This window comes from Brassica napus, chromosome C3 (assembly GCF_020379485.1).
Source record: "Brassica napus cultivar Da-Ae chromosome C3, Da-Ae, whole genome shotgun sequence".
Classification (NCBI taxonomy): Eukaryota; Viridiplantae; Streptophyta; class Magnoliopsida; order Brassicales; family Brassicaceae; genus Brassica; species Brassica napus.
Window position 1 is genome coordinate 41,621,385 of NC_063446.1, and position 17,658 is coordinate 41,639,042.

The following is a 17,658-nucleotide window of genomic DNA, read 5'->3' on the forward strand; positions in this document are numbered from 1 at the left end:
AAATGTAGATTGATATTAGATTGACCTGCTTCGCAGCTAATTGATCGGTAAGAGTATGGAGTTGTTTATCCGGATAACACGCGAATGAAATTTTTTCAGGCTATCAAACTTTCTAACGGAACGAAAAAAAAAGAAGACATATCTGTACAGGGTTCTTACTGAAAATAAGCTATCTAACATAATTTTTTTTGGCTTTTTCAACAACAAATCAGATTGAAGTTTTGCGAGTGAGAACATGAAGAAAGTTGATGAAGAGAAGTAAGGCTGCTTCAGTGCTCTTTCATGTATAACTCCTCTCTAACTCCTGAACCTTCTCTTCCATTAATCTCTAAAGAATCAAATTAACTTACACGAAAATAACCAATTCGTTCTTTTTTCTCTCCAACTTCTGTAGCATAACAAACTTCATCGCCTCCTTTTGCTCTCCAGCTTCACCAGAGCTCGTGGAATGCCTTTTATTTAGAGAAGCTTGTGCTCAGTTTTCAAGATTTCCTCAATATCTTCTAGCTCCTGCAAAGTGGTAACAAGAATCCAAAATATAAAAGAACAACCTTTTCATAGCAAAACAAGATCCCAGACAAGAGAACAAAATAAACAAAATCTATCTCGAAGACCAGTTTTTTTCCGCATTTCAAAGAACCGGTATTGATTGTGACGGCAAAGTCATCGACAGTAGACGATAAACGTGGAGAAGGAGAGGAACCTACGAATAGCCAATCGCTGACCGACTTAATAGCCTCTGCTTTCTCAGAGGTTATCTTCTTCTTCTTCTACTCGGCTCTGTCGCAGACTGTGATCGAAACATTTCTTCAAACGAAGACCTCTCAAAATCACGCATTCCAGTTTTCACAAGAATTTCTTGGTGACCAAGTAAAACATGAATAAAGGATAAAGCTCCTTTGATGGAGACAATGAGGCGAAGACAGTAAAATCTAAAATATTTTTATTCAAAAACTACTGAAAGAAAACTCTGAGAAAATATTCCATATATTGATTGTTATACATAAAAGGTAAGAAGAAAAATGATTCCAGTTTCAAACGAATCTATTAGGTAGGAGAAAACAAAAGAGAACAAACACACGCACACACACCCCTCTAAGGTACATTATGATATTTCTAAATCAAACGAAAGCATATTCACAAAAAAGTCCGAAGCTTGAAATCCCTACTCGTCCCTGCACTACTCTCCAAACGGTGGCAGAAGAAGAGCCAATGATCTTGCCTTGTACCTAGCAATCCTCTTCAGCCGTTCTTCTCTTAATCTGAAAACAAACCCACAATTTTCGTCTGCAGTCACCAAGAAAACAACTTTAATTTGTTGTGTGACTACTCACCGAGCGCGGACTTTCTTAGCACGGTCATCTGCAGATCAATTGGTGACAACTCGTCCTGTAGGAGTGTTGGATTCGATCGCCAAACACACCAATAGCCTACCGGTGGATATGGAGGCGTTTCCTCCCACAGTAAGGAGTTAGGGTCGGTACCCTGCAGTGCTGTGAACCGGGTTCCGAGTGAGCGGGACGGGTTTTCACAATTTCATCAAAGAATTGATATTGATTCATGAAACTTAGAATTCTGGAAAGGAATAAGAAGAAACACGAAGCCTCTTTGTCTTCTTCACGATTTGGTTCTTCAACTGAATCTTTTGGCAAAACTTGTCTCCACCACATCTGCAGGCAAAGTCTTTGGCAAACATGCCGTATCACTTTGTTGCTTCTGCAAGAAATCTGTTATGACGTAAACACAACGCCGAACTCTACAATAAATTATATTGGCAAACATGTTGTCGTATCACTTTGATTCCTTTAAGTTGTTTGGCAATCTATTTTACTTAGTTCTAGTTTTAGTGCTGGGTATTGTTTTAAAAGTAAACTAAAATAAAAATAATTTGACCAATCACATTATGACAATTTTTCTCAAACTGTTTGTACGAGAGACCAGTAGCGGCCCTGATACCAAGCGGTGGAAGCTTGAGCTTCCGGCAGACAATAAATACATAATTTATCGGCCTTCGTTTGAAGAGTAATTGTCTATAGCATAATGGTTAAGCCGTTAGGTTGAGTCTTAGAGGTAACGTCTTTGAATCCTACATCCTTCAAATGCAATTAAAACTTTTTCATACATATTTATAAACGGTTTTTATTTTCCGTTGGGCTTCCAGCCTTCAAATTCATCGGGCCGGCACTGCGAGAGACACGTTCGTATCAATTAATATATACGAGGATGTACACATACGTGTTGTACATATGTGTTTCAGGTTCTGTTAGCAATCACCTAAACCAGCTTCTGATCTTCTTGGATATATTATACAACTGGGGGTGTCTCCGCGCAATGTTTATTTTTGTAAAATATAATTGTTCACATTTATTTTTTAAGTTTGTAGTAAATTTACTATTAGACGATAATCAGTCTCACAATATCTATTTTAGTTATCTCATGCATGCAGTGAAGTGTTTATTCGGTTAATATAATCCAATCCAGTGATGTTAGATCGAATGAGACATTAGGAGAAAGACACTGATTTGTCAGCTGGATCAGTAAGTTGATATGTTAAATTAGCAACGTGTCAATTAAAAATGAAGGCACGAATTTGAAAACATGGTTAAACTTTTGGAAGGCAACTTTTGAGTTATATATGTGAGTTTTGTTAAGTTTGAACCTTTTTATTTCTATATAGTTTATTGAGTATGACATGTTGTTTGAAAACATGGTTAAACTTTTGGAAGGCAACTTTTGAGTTATATGTGTGAGTTTGTTAAGTTTGAATCTTTTTATTTCTATATAGTTTATTGAGTATATTGACATGTTATTTATCATTCTATTGTTTTTAATTATGTGTTTCTCAGTTCATCTTTTTGATATTTTTTTTGATATGATTATTTTATTAGAGCCAATGGTAAGTTAACTATCACATTATATGCATCATATTTTATTATGATATTTATTTATATTTTGGTTTTTAGCCATTATATTTTTCACGGTTGTTGTTGCATCCAAGTTTGGTCCATAAGCCAAATGGGCCAGCATCGGTATGGGCCGTACGACGCGGAGCGAGTAAGAGGCCCATTACTAGCTTCTCAAAGAATGGAAGGTTCGGAGATCGAGATAGCGGTTACGGAGATCGCGGATTCTTCACGCTATAAGAGGAGATCTACGTAAACAAAGGAGAACATGTTGAAAACTCTAGAGAGAGCTATACACATTCATCGACCTTATTTTCACCTAGTTTTAATTAAGTTTTTTCTCTTATCGATCTTGTTTGTAATGCTTGATCTCATTTCACTTATTGTATTCGATCTTTTCATCAATAAAATCCATCTTTGCCTACTGGAATCTGATTACATCATTGTGTTCTAAAGATATTGTTGCCTACATCACCTTTTCTTCCCCAGATTAAACTCTTGATCACTATCAAATACTTAGTGTGGATTTTAGGATCTACATTTTGGCACCGACTGTGGGGAAGATAAATGAAAACATCTTTGTTAAGAAACCGATCTAAGTTTCTTAAGCGCGATAATGGATCCTAATCAAACCATCGGGACCACCCCATCAAGAATAAACAACGTCGGTCCTATCGGATCAGACTCGAGAACCGAAACGTTGCCGGACCAATGGGTACCAATGGGACAGCCAAAACAACCCAGACGCAACGAATCCCTCCAATCGGAACCTCAAACCAGGACCGAGCGTCAAGCCACGATCGATCCTCGCCACCAGACCAGACCTCAGTTCCAGATCGAACCTCGATCCACGACCGAACAGGAGCTCGAGTCTGGAATCGTCCCGGAGAAAGGCAGTCCGCCGACGACCTAACCCGACCTCCATCAACGAGACCAATATATCCGACCCCTCTAGCCCAAACTCGGGAAGAAGTGACCGAGCTTCAAGGAATGGTCTCGTTATTAATCGATAAAACTCGCAACCAAGAGGTCGCATATCGGACCATCGTTAATCAACTGGATCAGACTGAACGGGAACTCGCGGAACACCAAGCTAACGCCCGAAAAAGAAACCAACCACCGTCCGATCCATTAAGAGGATCGCTAAATCCCCAAAACACAGGAGCCTTCAGCACTCCGGAGATCCCAAGCGCTCGATCCGGACGCTACATGGGAGAAAACTCGCAACGACTCCTGCAGCAGGGCTTAGCCCACCGAAGTTTCAGTTACAGCGGACTGGATGAAATAGAGACCGGGCTGCAAGGTCCGCAAAGTACTTTGATCCAATCACAAAACGGATATACGGAAAGACCTGGGGAGCCAAGAACGCGAATTCCACCACTAAGTCATCCGACCTCCGAGAATCGAACTCCATCTGCAACGAAAACTTTTCAGCAAACGGGGTTCGGTGACCCAATATGACAAGCTCCAGGGTATGACCACCGCAGACCCATCGACGCGGATCCTCAAAGAGAAGACCCGATGATGTGCCCCGGTTCGTGGATCAGTCCATTGGAGCCAACCAGCATGGAAGCAGTAATATATATGTTCATTGTTTGACTCATATCTTCCAAAACTCGAGTCTTCTACGCATGAAATCACTTGGAGAATGTTCTCAACTCAATTACGGAACTCCTCTGGCAAGAATCAGATCAAATGGAGTTCAGATGAAAGAGTTATGCAATTTACAAAACCGGTGATCTTCAGTTCTCGCGAATTTGGACCGTACGGATCGTCAAGCCCACGTCTTGATCCTTACCACCATGGAACAGAATGACCAGAATGAACCTGACAGTAGTCGAAGGGTCTCCTTGACCAGTCCACCTCAAACTCAGCAACTTTGACTCATTTATTATTTTCTAGTCAAATTTCTCATTTCCTAGATGTGTAATTCCCACAAATAATTATGTCTTTCTTTGACCACATTTAGTATAAATATGTAAACTCTTTTATGAATAAAATCAATCTATGTTTTTGAGTTTATTTTCGTTTCTTCTCTGAGTGAGAAAGAGAGTTCTTTAGCTAGTTCATTGGTGTGAACCGGCTTGTTGATTTGGTGGCCAACCAATTCATCTTTGTGTGTTGTTTGGTGGTTAGTCAACACATTCATTCATTCTTAGGTGGTTAGCTTTAGATCGTGGGTATATCAAGAGTCATTCCGCATCTCTTGACGATCTTTTCAATCCATATCAGTTCCAGAAGTGCCATTGCCTTCTCGGATCATATCCAACACCCAGCTAAAGTGATCCTTCCCGATTTAGGGCGTATCAAGTGGTATCAGAGCCACTTTGGCTGGTTTGTTTTCTTTCATCTTTCATCTTCTCATCTCTCCACGTTTTTCTTTTCTTATTTCTTGGATCCGGACTGTTCCTTTACTCCCTTGTGATCGCCAATTATAAAAAGAAAAAAAATCGATAGAAAAAAAAAGTTTTTGCTTGAATCACTTCTGAAGAGAAATTCAGGGGGAGTGGTGGAAGAGAAACCCAGCCTTAGGACAGTTAAGGCGGATCCATATCAAAAATCTCTTCATCTTTCTTTCTCTTTTATTTTTGCCACAAAAGTTTGTTTTGGGTTTTGATTGCTGAATTTTGACTACCTATCATCCTTTGAACCAGTGGAAAGAACTCTGAGTGATCACCTAAAAATCGTGAGCTAAACACTTTGAAAGTGTGAGGATTTTTATTTGCTAACTCTTTTGTTAAGTGTTTTCAGGATGTTTGGACTTCTCAAGAAATCAAAACCACAACAAGACGTTTACTTTCCTTTTAAAAGCGTGTTAGAAAAAGAGCAAATGATTTTTGGAAATAAGAAACAGTTTGCTTCTAATGGGTTTGATTTTGTGCAGAAACAAAGAAACCAAAGGAAGAGACATAACAAGTTCGATGATGATGAGAATTGGGTCAGAAGTGGTGATCGTCCCTTCACCAAAGCCAAGAGAAGCAACTATGATGTGTTTGATCAGAATGAGCTTCAGACTTATGTCAGCTTGGAGAAGATGTTGCATAAGGCAATTCATGCTACCCGGCAACTCAAAAAGAAGGGAAACACCAACACTTCTCCTTCACCAAAACAACAAAGTATTTTTTCTTCTCTTTCAAATTCTGATTTGAAAACTAATGTGTTGTCTTCTGATAAAAGCAAAGCTGTGAAACCCACAAGCAAAGCTCATTCAACCAGGTGCTTCAAATGCCATAGGATCGGTCATTATGCTAACAAATGTCAAAAGCAAAGACCGTTGGTGACTTTGGAGAATGAGAATGTTGAAACCGAGCCAGAAAAGGAAGACCCATTGCCAATTTTCGATGACTTCACATATGAGCCAATGGAGGGGCTAGATGAAGAACAAATTTGTGGTCATCAAGCCAACCAAGAAGAATCATCTTCCATTCAAAAAAACGGACCGAACTCAAGGTGAGCATTGTGCTAATTATGGTTCTTTTGCTTATAATCCTTTTCTTTTAAATGTTTCAGATTTGAGGACAAATCTTTTTGAAGAGGAAGGGAATGATGTGCCCCGGTTCGTGGATCAGTCCATTGGAGCCAACCAGCATGGAAGCAGTAAAGATATATGTTCATTATTTGACTCATATCTTCCAAAACTCGAGGCTTCTACGCATGAAATCACTTGGAGAATGTTCTCAACTCAATTACGGAACTCCTCTGGAAAGAATCAGATCAAATGGAGTTCAGATGAAAGAGTTATGCAATTTACAAAACCGGTGATTTTCAGTTCTCGCGAATTTGGGCCGTACGGATCGTCAAGCCCACGTCCAGAACGACCAGAATGAACCTGGACAGTAGTCGAAGGGTCTCCTTGACCAGTCCACCTCAAACTCAGCAATTTTGACTCATTTATTATTTTCTAGTCAAATTTCTCATTTCCTATATGTGTGATTTCCACAAATAATTATGTCTTTCATTGACCACATCTAGTATAAATATGTAAACTCTTTTATAAATAAAATCAATCTATCTTTTTGAGTTTATTTTTGTTTCTTCTCTGAGTGAGAAAGAGAGTTCTTTAGCTAGTTCATTGGTGTGAACCGGCTTGTTGATTTGGTGGTCAGCCAATTCATCTTTGTGTGTTGTTTGGTGGTTTGTCAACACATTCATTCTTTCTTAGGTGGTTAGCCTTAGATCGTGGGTATATCAAGAGCCATTCCGCATCTCTTGACGATCCTTTCAATCCATCTCAGTTCCAGAAGTGCCATTCCCTTCTCGGATCATATCCAACACCCAGCTAAAGTGATCCTTCCCTATTTAGGGCGTATCACCCGAGGATCCCGAATGAAACCGGAACGTTACAGAATTATATCGAAAGAAAAGATGCCGAGCTCAAAAGGATACACGCCATCATGTATATGGCGACAAGCTCTGCCCCAGACATAAATATGGTTATCGAGGAAACAAGAAAGACTCTATTCACGAACCGAATCGCCAGCGTAAGACTACACCATGTGGGAAAACTGAAATTCCCCGAGTACGCTGGGAACACTGACCAAAAAGCTCACGTACGAGCCTTCCGACTAGCGATATCAAAAGCACATCTCAAAGACGACGAAAAATAGGCTGGTTATTCCCGCTTCTTTGCCGAAAATCTCATCGGGGCTGCTCTTGAGTAGTTTGCTGACCTAGAAGAAAACTCAATCGACAACTTCACCCAATTGGTGTCTACATTCCTCAAACAATACTCAGTTTTCATAGAAACAAGGGTTACCGAGACAGATCTATGGAATCTCAAAAATGCGCCCTTTGAACCTCTAAGAGCATACATAAACAAGTTCAGAGAAATAAAAGCCAAGATTTCACATCCAAACGAAGTCGTGGCCTTGGCAGCGCTAAAAATGGCGTCTGGTTCTCGTCCAAATTCGGAGAAGAAATGGCAGTACAAGCATGTTGGGGTCGAAAACGGTTACGACGAAGTTAATGTCCAAATCCCCGAAGAAGAAAACGAAAAACCTTCTTCGAGAAACACTTTTTCGAAGTAGATTCTTCTTTACGAAAAGCGTTACGGAGGAAACGCGAGTCATCGGACAAGAGCTCGAAAAGGATCGCTACGCAACGACCGAACACGTGCTCCGCTCGGTCGCTACGTAGCGACCGAGTTCGAGCCAAAACTCGGTCGCTAGGTAGCGACCGAGCTCGAACCAAAGTTTGGTCGCTACGTAGCGATCGAGCGCTCGGTCGCTACGTAGTGACCGAGCTCTTCCGAAACGTCGATACGACATTAGTCCATGCATTCTCGTCTACCCTTCGATGCTATCTCCCGAAGACCGTAGCGAAGCCATTTCACGTTCCCCGCCATTCTAAGTTATCGATCAAACTTTACCGTAAAAACCGCGAAAAGTTTGTTCTTTATCGAAAGAAGCCGTAATAAACGCTTCGAGTTGGAAGACGGCCCAAGAGGACCTAAGACATGACTCGAGGCCCAACTTACGATTTCTTAACCAACAGCCCGTAAGCCGCATGACAGTTTACGCTTGGTTCGCGAGGAAAGATAATTGTCAAGTTTCCGCGGATAAATACGAAATTTTGAAGATAATTATGAAGATCGGAAAAAATGGAATATCTCCATTTTTATGCTATGGCGGCTTAAGGGCAGAAGGGGAAAAGTGTAAACCGACCTTGGAGCCAGTATATAAGGAGTCCTAGGCGAGAGGCATGGAATAGGACTTTTCAGAGCAAACTTAGCACTTAGAGCGATTTTAGGCAATTTTCCGTTTTTGTTATTTGAGCTGCGACTCAATTAGGTTTTTGCCGTCTTAGAGCTTTAGAACTAGGAATCTCGCCGACAGCTCTCGTAGCCCAGGCACTTACCTTGTTGTAAACGCTCAAACGCAGATTCGGAATAAGAACTATCTTGCTCTCCTTTTCGATTTCTTATTTTATTACTGTTCTCGTTTCGTGTTTTGATTGCTTGGCGTGTGGTATTAACAGATATCCGGGACCTCTGGGAAATTAGGGTTCTCCTACTTTTCTAATTTAAACGGAAATCGACAGTGCGAATTTCGGTTCCCACAGTTTGGTGCTAGAAGGAGGGGGGGGGGTACGGATCAATCTAACTCTCAACCACATCACGCTCAACCAAACATGTCAACTGACGACACGGATAACGTGCAGACTCCTCTTAACGGAGGCAGTGGCACTGATCTCCACACTCCCGCAGCGGACGTATCCGTGGACAACGCACCAGCCAACGCCGCGGCGTTCGAGGAGTTTAAAAAGATGTTCGCCACCTGCGAAAAAAGGTCGGAAGAACAGGATAAGCTCATGAGCACCTTGACCAAACAAGTTGAAACTTTAACGGCAAGGACTCGAGCAATCCGCCCCCGCGGAACCACTAAAGTCCGCTGGAAAAGACTCGACTTTGCAACCCCACTCAACAGGCCTGGAGCCGCGCATGAACGACCTTCGGATCAAAACCCTAGCGAGAAATCTCCCATCGAAAAGGGAAACTCTGGAAGCCCTCCCCCTCCCGCGAAGGTTTCGGAGGACAACGGAGTCGAGTAAGTCGACCTGGATCCTAGCGATGTCTCCAACAATACTGATGAGGACGTCGACAAACATCCAAGGAGGACCAGAAGCCGATTCACTCGGGAAAGCTCTCCGTTCGACAAACCAATGACAGAAGAGGAGGAAATCCTCTATTGGAACGAACAAGAAGAGCTGGCTGAAAAGCAAACCAAGCTCACTCGCAGTAAACGCCGACAAGAACGGAAATCTGTTGGCGAGACGTCGGATATACGCGATCTTCGCGACTATATCACCAAGACTGCAGCAGAAGTAAGAGCCGTAAAATCCCAAATCCATCACGCTACCAGCGCGGCCCCCGAGATCGACAGGCTGCTGGAAGGGGCTCGGAAGACCCCTTTCACCACTCGCATCTCAGATACGAGGGTTTCCGATCCAGGAAAAATCAAAGAACCGAAGTATGATGGAACGACCGATCCGAGAGCGCACCTTCAGGCTTTCCACATCATGATGGGAAGAGCGATGCTGAAGGACGGCGAAAGAGATGCCGGCTACTGCCGCCTGTTCGTCGAGAATCTAGGAAGAAACGAAAATCTTATCGCAAAAACATAAGTCGTCGAGATCATCCTCGAAAGATGTAGACCCAAAAACGAAGAAGAAGAACCCTCGTAACGACAAGTATGTCCATCACGAGGGGGAAGAACTCTACGGAGCGCACAATTACGCGATCGGCTCATACCAGGTCCGAACCACGGGTAATACGTGGACTCGCAATCAATGATATGATGAAAACACCTTCTACGAGTTCCACCAGTCCTGAGGACACTCCACGACTAACTGCAAGGTCTTAGGCGCAAGGCTGGCCGCGAAGCTACTAGCCGGAGAACTCTCGGAAGTGACCAGCGTGAAAGATCTCATCCTCGAGACCGATCGCCCCCCGAAGCCAGACAGAAATCTTCCTGCAGAGAGATCTCCCCAAAGAAACCAATCTGGGGATAAACGAGGCAGGAGGCCAGACGACAAAGGGAACGATAACAATCGTCGTAGTGTCAACATGATCATCGGAGGATCGCAATTCTGCAACGATACGGTTTCGGCCATCAAGGCTTACCAGCGGAAGGCAGAGTCAAGCGCAAACTGGCCTACATGGTCTCCTACCCGAGATGATCAGAACTGTTCAATCACCTTCACAAAGGAGGAAGCCGGCGGGATCGATCAACCTCACTGCGATCCGCTCGTCATAGACCTCGTCATACGAGATCTGGAAGTCGGAAGAGTACTCATTGACACGGGAAGCACGGTCAATGTAATCTTCCGCGATACTCTCAATCGGATGAGCATCAAACTCGGAGAAGTAACTCCAACTCCGAAACCGCTCACAAGCTTTTCAGGTGAAGTATCGATGACCCTCGGATCGATTCAGCTACCAGTCATGGCCAAGGAGATCACAAAAATCGTCGAGTTCGCGGTAGTCGATCATCCTGCCATCTACAACATGATCATGGGAACCCCATGGCTCAACGCTATGCAAGCCGTTCCATCGACGTACCACCTGGGTGTCAAATTCCCGACCCCAAACGGAGTCGCAGCTATCTGGGGATGTCAGAAACAGTCGCGACTGTGCTTCCTCGCGGAGTAAAAGTTAAGACATATGACGACCTCTGCAACGGCAAATCGCAAACGCACGAAGATTGATAAATCTTCGACCGAGAACGTTTCAAGAAAAGACGATTTAACATCGTCTACCGACGCAGACGCTTCGGGTGTCGAAACTCAACATGAGTCCGAAGCCAACACTACAGCTCAACCGGAACATCCGGAAGAGAACACTGACCCAGCCACGATCATCACGATCAAGGCGGTCAGCACGGCGACAACCGCCGAGTGAAAACGCTCGCGACATAAAACAGAACTACGAGATGGCTAGATCCTCGAAAGAGGTACGTAGGCAGCTCGTCGAAAGACGAGTTCAGCTATCCCCCTCTCTAAAAAGGGGGGGGGGGGTGAGTGCGTATACTCTTATACTCCCACATAGGAAAAGATGCGTTATTGTAATCGAATTCTAAAGAGATTTCGAAAGTTTTTACGATCAATATGCGTCGTTCCTTTTTAAGACACTTGCAAAAGTCTCAGAACACGCCTAGAAAATCTAAAAACGTTAATACTCTTGCCAGCAGCCTCGTACGGCCCAAAATCGCAAAACAATCTCACTTCAGCACCAAAAATATACGTATAGTCTTCAAAATAACTGCGAGACGTCGCCAAGTTAAAAATCGAGATGATACGAACAAATTGTCCGAACGCGACCACTACAAATCTTACACTCCGTTCGTCGATTGGCCCCGACGAACACATCAGCCGTCTTAAACAAATGCAACTTGATCACTCTTTTGATCTTCGAACGTCCAACACAAGGACGAAAGCGTGCTACAAAAAAAAAAATCCGAAATTTTGGTCTAGCACTTCCAGTTGGCTTAAAAATTGTCTCTGGAAAGATGCTCGATTCGTACCATACAAGTCGTATAAGCCGAGAACCTATCACGGACTTTAAATCGGTACGAATCAGGTAGAAATCGCAACAAGAAAACCGATAGCCGGCTAGTCACCGCACAAACCTTAATACTGAGAGTAAACCTAGGTCTTGCCATAAACCCATCGCATTGGTATCAGACATCTCAAAGACATGATATCTAAACGATAAGAGATCCTAAAACATGTCTCTCCGTTCATATCTCAACGTTCCTGAAAGATCGTAAATAATTTTTACGAAAACTCACGTCTCGAACAAACTAACAGATTGAACGCCTCAACGAAGTTAAAAATGAGACGACAACTCATGTTTACTTCAAACCCACTCTAAACAAAGTAACTCAAACAAACTTCCATTATATAAACCGCATAGCGGTAAGGGTTTAAAGCCACCAACGGCCAGTCCCGACAAAAACGGCCAAAACAGGCCCATACAAAGTTCGAAGGCCACACTCGGCAAAACATATATGAACAAAGGCCACACTCGGCCGCTAAATACTAGATAAAGTGAAAAAATCATTCCCGTCAAAACACTCACAGATCAAAATTAAAATTCCCGGACAAGGAAGCTCCGAATGCATCTGCGGGATAGTTCACTTCCTCATCGTCACCGGCAAAATCAGTCGCGGTTTCTACGGTATCAGGAGAAACCAGGATGGGATCCCAGAATCCCAGAATCTTCCCATCGATCGGAGGAATGATTGTCTCAGCGTGAGCATGATCCTTCATGCCACCCTTCATTAACTCCATCTCCCTCTCGAAAACGTAGTCATCCGCCCGCGTCTTCCAAAGGTTCCCAACGGAGCCACGACACTCTCGGAAATCGCCCAGCGAGTTGAAAGCGTCCTTAAGATTCCCGTACTCAACCTGGAATTGAGAAGCGTGAGTCTTCATTACCTCGGCGATTTCCCTCTTGGCCTTCCGTTCCGCCCTACGAACAGCCCTGGCATGATCACAAGCGAGTTGAGCATCTCGCGCCAACATCTCGTCTCGCATGCGAGCAAGATCCTTTTTCGTATTCTCCGCTTTAAAGCGATAGATCATGGCCTCTCTATGGCTCGCCTCAATAGCCGATCCAAGCAAGTTCAAGCCCTATAAAAGCGATTGACACGTTATAAGCAAAAAAATAAAATAAAATAAAATAAAAAATAAAAAAATAAATTCTTAAAGTTTATACCCCGTTGATGATACGAGATCCTTCCGCGATGACTTTCGGCCTCCCCGAATCGCTCGTGGCCGGAGGAGCATCGAAGCCCGACAGAAGACCAGCGAAGAAATCATCAAAGTTCGGAATAGGGACCTCGCTCGTACCGCTTCCATCACCGAAAGCATGGTCCAGATTCCATCCTGGAAGCATGCATTTGTCCACTGAAAACTCTAGGTCACCGAGGTCAATATCTTTCCCCTTCAAAGAGTTCAGCCCCGTCGCAATCGTGGGAGCTGCGTCGGTACCTTGGTCTTCAGGTTCGGAATCACTCCTTGCTTCTCCGCCCAAAGCAGGACTAGGATGCACAAACCTCAACGCCTTTCAAACTCTCTTCGGCGTAAAGGAAGTCCAAAAAAAAGGACCATTCCTGAGCAGATCCCTCACCGCAATAATGTCTTCAGGAAACGGAGCAAGGGGGTTGATAAAGGGACGATCGTTCGGCAACCTCCGAAACAATGGGATACAACTCTCCTCAACGGACGTGGCGTCTACACGAACGAAGAAGATAAACTTCTTCCACGAGTTGAAGTTAGAAGTAAACCCCTTTACCACTGACATGAAGTTCCGAGGAACCAGCCTGTACGTGTCCGTATTCTTGATGATCAGTAACCGAAGAAGCGCTTCGAAGTGATCGACGGTGAGGGGGAGACCATGCTCGTAGCTAAGAATCAGGATTCCTATGAGGTGCTGGACGCCAAGAGGATTCAGTTGGCTTATCGCAACCCCAAAACGACCCAACACACGGACGATAATCTCGGGGATCAGGAACCACAAACGGCAGCGCACTACGAATGCTTCGTAACAAGTAAAGTAACCCTCCGGGGGATTACTAGCGCATTCTCCTTGACGAGGAACCCTGAATTCCACCGCGTCTGAAATATGATAGAACGACCGCATGACCTCGAGGAATTCACTAGTACTCCTACTTAGTGCACCTGCCTCTACCGGGCGATGGTTCATGACCGGGAATGATTTTTCTTTGGGAGGCGTGATCGAACCGTAACACGCCACCCACCATGCCTCGTTCTCAGCTGGGTCTACCGAATAAGGAACGAATTCCATCTTCGGCACTCGAAGCTCTTCAGAAACGTTCACGGGCAAGGACCCTTTCTTCGAACTCCTCTTCTTACTCGACATCTCGTGTTTTTCTTTTTAATCAAGAAGGAAATGATAGAGAGAAAGAGAAAGAAGAAAGAAATTTTCAAGAAAACCTCTCTATGAGAATGAGTAAGTGTAAAGATTGTGAAGAAATTACCTCCCTTCTTATAGGCATGAGAAATTACTATTTACATGCGGATTTTTGGACACGAACTTCACCCAAATACACCAATCTCGTCCGAACTCGCCATACCGCGCATTGGGATCTCACTAGAAATCTACGCTCCCAACGAGCTGGGGGGCTAACTGTTGGGGTCTAAAACAATTACTACGAAGTTAATGTCCAAATCCCCGAAGAAGAAAAAGAAAAACCTTCTTCGACAAACACTTTTTCGAAATAGATTTTTCATTACGAAAAGCTTTGCGGAGGAAACGCGAGTCATCAGACAAGAGCTTGAAAAGGATCGCTACGCAGCGACCGAACACGTGCTAGCGACCGAGTTCGAGCCAAAGCTCGGTCGCTACGTAGCGACCGAACATCCATTCCGCTCAGTCGCTACGAGCTCGAGTCGTAATAAACGCTTCGAGTCGGAAGACGGCCCAAAGGGACCTAAGACATGACTCGAGGCCCAACTTACGATTTCATAACCAACAGCCCGTAAGGCGCATGACAGTTTACGCTTGGTTCGCGAGGAAAGATAAATGTCAACTTTCCGCGGATAAATACGAAATTTTGAAGATAATTACGAAGATCGGAAAAAGCGTAAACCGACCTTGGAGCCAGTATATAAGGAGTCCTAGGCGAGAGACATGGAATAGGACTTTTCAGAGCAAACTTAGCTCTTAGAGCGATTTTAGGAAATTTTCCGTTTTTGTTATTCGAGCTGCGACTCAATTAGGTTTTTGCCGTCTTAGGGTTTTAGAACTAGGAATCTCGCCGACAGCTCTCGTAGCCCAGGCGCTTACCTTGTTGTAAACGCTCAAACGCAGATTCAAAATAAGAACTATCTTGCTCTCCTTTTCGATTTCCTATTTTATTACTGTTCTCGTTTCGTGTTCTGAATGCTTGGCGTGTGGTATTAGCAGATATTCGGGACCACTGGGAAATTAGGGTTCTACTACTTTCCTAATTTAAACGGAAATCGACAGTGCGAATTTCGGTTCCCACAAAGCACCCATCTCGTTGGACGATGCCCTACACCGAGCCTCCTACTCGGCGACCCACGAAGAAGAGGTTGCATCCTAAAAGGAACAGTACATCATGAACAAAAATAACACCGCCAAAAAGACTAATGTTCCTAAAGAACCAGCAACTAAATGGCAACACTCCTATACGATAAACAACTCACCGCAAAACAAATCGTCGACGTACGATCTCAACAAATTATGTGCCTTCCATAACTTTATGCGAAAGCATAAGATGGCCAAAATCCAGGAACTATTAGAGAGACCGATTGCCCCACAAATTCGGAAAAGAGACAGCACGCGAACGCTTAATCGTAACCTGTCTGGGGGACAGAGACACTACCAACTAGCAGCAACCAAAGAATGGAATTTCTCGGCTTGTGACAAAAACAAAAAACGAATCGACTTTATCTACGGAGGCTCAAAATTCTGCAACTCGGTTAACTCGATCAAAGTATACCAACGAAGAGTCGAAAACAACATATGAATTGGAGAGCCCCTATCAGGCCCCGACCACAAAATAACTTTCGACGAAAACGAGACCGCAGATCTCGACAAACCACATGACGACACCCTCGTAATACGACTCGACGTCGGTGGCTGTGAACTATACCGGGTCATGATCGACACAGGAAGCTCAGCCTGCGTCCTCTTCTACGACGCGTTCAAAAAAATGAGATTCACCAAGACCCTCCTTAAGCAAGAATGAACCCCATTAATCGGATTCGCGGGAGAAACTAATTACTCCCTCTGATTAATCGAGCTCGCAGTAACCGCCAGAGAAGTCAGAAAAATCGTCGAGTTCATCGGGATAGACCGTCCAACCCCGTTCAACGCAATCCTCGGAAGACCCTGGCTGTACAGCATGAAGGCATTCCCCTTAACCTATCACCAATGCCTGAAGTTCCCGAGTCCGAAAGGGATCGGAACTATCAAAGGAAGTCAGAAAAGCTCCAGAACCTGCTACCTCGCAAGCTTTAAAGATATCGAGCGAGACCTCCTGGCATTTAAGACTCTCCAATTCTTCTTCGAGCTCATAACTACCCTCGATGTACTCGGTCAAGGCTTCAATCCGAGCTCGCACCTCCTGCAAACGAATCTCCGCTGCCGTTTCCTCCTTCTTCTTCTGCAACTTAGCCTTCACGGCAGCCAAGACCGCATCATATTCTTGAGCAAGAGAGCGACGAGCAAGATAGCACTCCTAGCGAGCTGCCGCGTCGCGACCTTTGAGCTCTCGCCTATGCTTTTCTTTCACCGAGTCGAGTTCGCTCTGAATTGCAACTTTCTCCACTTTAGCGGCATCCAACTTCCTCTTCCATTCCTCAGCCTTCGCCTCACACTGCTCCTCTTTCACCCGAGCCGCCTCCAACTCACCCCGAAGCTGCTGACTTGTGAGAAGATGACCCCCGATCTCCTCTTTGCTCGGAAAATCAGCCAGTCGTTTCTCCATCAAAGCAGTGTATTCATTACTCGCCTCCATAGCCTAAATACAAAAAAAAACTGTCACCCTATCCAACAAAACTCTGGAAGCAGTCGTAAGACAAGTTTACCTTAGCATTCGCAACCGCCATCTGAACGTAAGCATTGTGCTCCCGCATTCGCTCCAAAGAAGGAAGCTCGCATCCCCTAGCTCAGATCTTACGCTAGATAGAAGCAAGGCGTTCGAGATTGTCGAGGATCGAGACCTCGTTATCATACGAAAACGCCAACGAAGAGACTTCCTGCACACCCGGGAGACGGACACTTGGGTCAACCTGAGAAGTACCTTCTCCAGGTACCCGCACCTGCGGAGGAAGCCCCGAGCTCGACGAATTCGAATCCACAAAATTGATACCTTCAAGGATTCGACGTCGATGTCGGTGGGTCGACGAATCGACGTCGTCACCTCGAGGTCGATCCCCGACTGTACCGGCTTAAGTGTTCGGCGTCGTTCGGGCCCCGTCAGCAGGAACGGCGATCGATATCGATCTAGCCATAAGACCAGGAGACTGAGCCTACGATCTAGATCTAAGAGCCCACATCGAGCTTTTCGAGGTCGTTCCGACGACCCGGCCTCAGAGGACGCATCAGGACGGTCGAGCAAAGCTTCCTTCTCCCTCCCTCCTGAACCTAACAGATTTTGGAAGCACGTAAACAATCTAACTTAGGTCTGTTAAAAAAAAAGAACAGCGTACTCTTATTTTGGTGACCCTTTCCTGGTCGAACTGGAGCCGCTAGCCCAATAGG